Genomic DNA, 5,379 nt, shown 5'->3' on the forward strand with positions numbered 1-5,379 from the left:
GTAATCCCAGCATTTTGGGAGGCTGAGGCAGGCAGATCACCTGAGGTCAGGAGTTCCTTACCAGTCTGGCAAACATGGTGAAACAAAAATTAACCATGTATACTGGCACATGCCTTTAATCCCAGCTACTTGGGAGGCTGAGGCATGAGAATCACTTGAACCTGGGAGACAGAGGTTACAGTGAGCCGAGATCGCGTAACACTGCACTCCAGTCTGGGTGACAGAGTAAGACTCTGTCTCAAAAAAAAAGAAAATGGGCTGAGAGTGGTGGCTCACTCCTGTAATCCCAGTACTTTGGGAGGCCGAGGCGGGTGGATCACCTGAGGTCAGGAGTTTGAGCCTAGCCTGACCAACATGGAGAAACCCTGTCTCTACTAAAAATACAAAATTAGCCGGGCGTGATGGTGGACGCCTGTAATCCCAGTTACTCGGGAGGCTGAGGCAGGAGAATTGCTTGAACCCGGGAGGCAGAGGTTGCGGTGAGCTGAGATCGTGTCATTGCACTCCCTCCTGGACAACAAGAGCAAAACTCCATCTCAAAAAAAAAAAAAAAAAAAAAAAAGAGAGAGAGAAAATGTAAGAATAGCTCCTAAGCCAAGGTGGGAAGATATTTGCTGAAGAATGGCAACTCCTCACATTTATCTGTCTCTAGAAAAAGGCAAGGGTTAAGTCAGTTCCTCAAAAAGGATACCTCAGAAGCCATAGCCTTCCCACTGGCAGTACTTCTCTCTTGACTACCCTTGAGAGGAATTGGGATCGCAGATCTATATACCAAGCCTGGCCCCGAGGTTTGAGGTCATGAAAAAGAATGTGGGGACCAAAGAGTCACCCTCCTAGCTCAGTGTCTTCAAGCCTTTGACTGAATCACAGACAGCAACAAATATATTTCACATTGCAATTCAGTATTGACACTTGTATTTCTGTCTTTTTTTTGAGATGGAGTTTTGCTCTAGTTGCCCAGACTGGAGTGCAGTGGCGCTATCTCAGCTCACTGCAAGCTCCACCTCCCGGGTTCACTCCATTCTCCTGCTTCAGCCTCCCGAAGAGCTGTGACTATAGGCGCCTGCCACCACGCCCTGCTAATTTTTTTGTATTTTTAATAGAGATGGGGTTTCACCGTGTAAGTCAGGATGGTCTTGATCTCCTGACCTCGTGATCCGCCCACTTTGGCCTCCCAAAGTGCTGGGATTACAGGCGTGACCCACCGCGCCCGGCCTTTTTTTTTTTTTAAGATGGCCGGCTAAGTTTTGATCTTGAACTCCTGATCTCAGGTGATCCGCCCGCCTCGGCCTCCCAAAGTGCTGTGATTACAGGTGTGAGCCACTGTGTCTGGCTCATATATATATATATGTATATATATATATGTGTATATATATATGTGTATATATATGTGTATATATATGTGTATATATATATATGTGTGTATATATATATATGTGTATATATATATATATGTGTGTGTATATATATATATAGTAACACAAAGAAAGGCCCGTTTTACACACTGCTTTATCTTTTTTTTTTTTTTTAACTTAAAGTATCCGGACCCCGTTCTCTGTGATGTGCTTATTTCACATTGCATGCCTGTAACAAAACATCCTATGTATTCCACTGATATATACACCTACAATGTATCCACAACTTTTTAAAAAAGTAAAGTATTTGGGAGATCTTTTTTAACTGCTGAGTGTTAAGCAGCTTCATAATGTTTCACCGGCTACATGGTATCCCAACATATAGAGTTTGGCTGACTCATGGTATCCCATCATATAGAGGTTGGCTGATTCCAGCTCTGGAATAAAATACTTCCTTTTTTAAAACATGAATTTGGAGGCCAGGTGCGGTGGCTCACGCCTGCAATCCCAGCACTTTGGGAGGCCCAGGCGGGCGGATCACCAGAGGTCAGGAGTTCAAGATCAGCCTGGCCAACATGGTGGAACCCCATCTCTACTAAAAATACAAAAATTAGCCAGGCATGGTGGTGGGTGCCTGTAATTTCAGCTGCTTGGGAGGCTGAGGCAGGAGAATTGCTTGAACCCGGGAGATGGAGGTTGCAGTGAGCCAAGACTGCGCCATGGCACTCCAGCCTGGGCGACCAGAGTGAAACTCTGTCAAAAAAAAAAAAAAAAAAAAAAAAAGAAATAGTGTTTTAAAGTGATGACAGTAAGCTTATTTGAGACGATAAACCCTCTTCCAATGATTTAGTACTTACAGAGTAGGAACATGGAAGGAGTAGACATGTTGCAGCATGAAAACAGTATCTATGCCAGGGGTGAATGTATAAGGTAAGTTAAGATTCTAGCTTTAAAAAAATAAAAATGAAAACCCTGTGGCTATTATCAATCAATTACATTGCAAACCTGTTAAGGATGTTACTGTGCAGGATTTTGCATGGACATATGTTTTCAATTCTCTTGGGTATATACTTAGGGGTATAATTGATGGGTCATATGGCAATTGTTTGTTTAACACTTTGGATAACTGCCCAATAATTTTCCAAAATGGCGTACCATTTTACAGTCCACCAACAGTGTACAAATGGTTCAATTTCTCTACATTGTTGTTAACACTTAAAAAAACAAAACAAAAAAACTGGGGTCGGGCGTGGTGGCTCACGCCTGTAATCCCAGCACTTTGGGAGGCTGAGGCAGGTGGATAACCTGAGGTCAGGATTTCAAGACCAGCCTGGCCAACATGATGAAATCCCATCTCCATTAAAAATACAAAAAATTAGCTGGGCATGGTGGCGGGCGGCTGTAATCCCAGCTACTTGGGAGGCTGAGGCAGGAGAATGGCTTGAACCTGGGAGGCAGAGGTTGCAGTGAGCGGAGATGGCGCCATTGCACTCCAGCCTGGGCAACAAGAGCGAAACTCTGTCTCAAAAAACAAACAAACAAACAAAACCCCAAAACTGGAATGCTTTACAGAATTTGCGTGTCATTCTTGTGCAGGGACCATGCTAATCTTCTCTGCATTGTTTCAATTTTAGTGTAAGTGCTGCCAACATGAGTATAGCCCTTATTTTTATTTTAGCCCTCTTACAATGGGTACTTTTAAGGCATTTGATAGCAAATGATTTTTTCTTCCAAAACAAATGTGTTTAATATGTAAGTCTAGAAAGAAAAAACAAAACAAAAATGAGCTGGGCTTCAAATTCTTCCAGCTGCAGAGTCATTTGCAGGTTGTGGAGCAGGACAAGTCTGTTGCAGTCAGGCCGGGTGCCAATTCCAACGGGCTCATGTGTCATCTCTGGCACAAAAATCACAGGTCGCCAAACCCAGATTTGGGTTTAAAGGAAGAGGCATGAACAAGGCGGCTCTGGGTTGTGAAGCTCAGGCTGCTCTTTACCACCAAAAATTTGCCTTAAATATGATTCTTCTCAGGGGTGTTTTTCTCCTCTTTTAAGCAAAACAAGAAGTCAAGTACTTGTTTACCCTAAATTGCATTTTTTGATCTCTCTCTTCTGCTCTCTTTGCCCCTCATTTGTGTGTCCTTCCCAGGGAGAAAAGTGGTTCAGAGTACAGTCTGAGGGTGGAGCTTGGGGCTGTGCCAGTTCATTTTCAGATTAGGTATTTCGAAACAGAGTTTTAGGCATGTGCAGGGTTTAGGCTTCTACCCAAGGAATCTATTTTCACTTGCAGGGAGATTTCACACTGTAATTACTATAATGAAGCAAAATGTGGTATGGGGTGAGGGAGGAGAACATTGTTACTAACCCTTGGATATTAACCCCTACAAAGCAAGTTTGGAACTGCCATATATTATCGTTATTAACATTTGAGTGCTCTGTGCTTGACACTGTTTTTAGAGCTTTCACTATCTTGTTCTATTTAATCCTAATACCCTATGACATAAGCATTATTGTTGTTGTTATTATTATCATTATCAGTGTTCTCACTTTAGGAAATGGAGGCACAGAAAGTTCAAGTAACCATCCACTATCACACAGCTTTGTAAGAAGCAGAACCAGCTTAGCAGGTTAGGTAGAGAGTGTCAAAGCCCATATTTTCTTTTTTCTCTCTTTTTTTTAGACTGCAGGGTGGAGTATAATCACCTTGACCTCCTAGGTTCTAGTGAGCCTCCTGCCTAAGCCTTCCAGTAGCTGGGACTACAGGTGCACGCCACCATACTTGGCTAATTTATGTATGTATGTATGTATTTATTTTTGAGACAGTGAGGCCCGCGATCTTGGCTCACTGCAGCCTTAACCTCCTCGGCTCAGGTGATCCTCCCACCTCAGCTTCTTTTTTTTTTTTGAGACGGAGTCTCGCTCTGTCACCCAGGCTGGAGTGCAGTGGCCGGATCTCAGCTCACTGCAAGCTCCGCCTCCTGGGTTTACGCCATTCTCCTGCCTCAGCCTCCCGAATAGCTGGGACTACAGGTGCCCGCCACCTCGCCCGGCTAGTTTTTTGTATTTTTTAGTAGAGATGGGGTTTCATCATGTTAGCCAGGATGGTCTCGATCTCCTGACCTCGTGATCCGCCCGTCTCGGCCTCCCAAAGTGCTGGGATCACAGGCTTGAGCCACCGCGCCCGGCCCCACCTCAGCTTCTTGAGTAGCTGGGAGATTACAGGCGCATGCCACCACACCCGGCTAATTGCTTTTTTTTTTTGGTAGAGACAGGGTTTTACCATGTTGCCTAGGCTGGTCTCAAACTCCTGAGATCAAGTGATCTACCCACCTGGCCCTCCCAAAGTGCTTGGATTACAGGCAGAGAGCCACTGCGCCTGGCCATAATTTTTCTAATTTTGTAGAGACAGGGGGTCTCACTTTGTTGCCCAGGCTGGTCTTGAACTCCTGGAAAGCCCACACTCTTAACCACTAGGGTATCTGGCTATATGTCACACAATGAAAGAGGGGAGAATGTGGGAGACAGTGGTAGGGACAGAAACTGAGGCAGGAAAATGACTTGAGCCTAAAAGGTCCAGGCTGCAGTGAGCCGTGATCATGCCACTGCACTACAGCCTGGGTGGCAGAGTGATACCCTGTCTCAAAACAAAACAAAAAAAAAATCAGCTGGGCATGGTGTCTCACTTCTGTAATCTCAGCACTTTCAGAGGCTGAGGCGGGCGGATTGCTTGAGGTCAGGAGTTTGAGACCAGCCTGGCCAACATGGTGAAACCCCGTCTCTACTAAAAACAAAATTTGCCTGGCGTAGTGGTGCACACCTGTAATCCCAGCTACCTGGGAGTCTGAGGCAAGAGAATCACTTGAACCCGGGAGGCAGAGGTTGCAGTGAGCCGAGATTGTGCCATTACACTCTAGCCTGGGTGACAGAGCGAGATTCCATCTCAAAAAATAAAAACAAAGGCCGGGCAAGGTGGCTCATGTCTGTAATCCCAGCACTTTGGGAGGCCGAGGCGGGTGGATCACAAGGTC

General features: G+C 45.2%; 1 non-coding gene across 1 annotated transcript; it reads right to left on the bottom strand.

Annotated features, from left to right (window-relative positions):
• Positions 1 to 2,905: 2,905 nt before the first annotated feature.
• LOC115892991 lies at positions 2,906 to 3,013 on the bottom strand. The gene has a single exon (XR_004052956.1). It is a non-coding gene; the product is annotated as a U6 spliceosomal RNA (small nuclear RNA).
• Between the last annotated feature and the right edge of the window lie 2,366 nt (positions 3,014 to 5,379).

Source organism: Rhinopithecus roxellana, chromosome 13 (genome assembly GCF_007565055.1).
Source record: "Rhinopithecus roxellana isolate Shanxi Qingling chromosome 13, ASM756505v1, whole genome shotgun sequence".
Lineage (NCBI taxonomy): Eukaryota > Metazoa > Chordata > Mammalia > Primates > Cercopithecidae > Rhinopithecus > Rhinopithecus roxellana.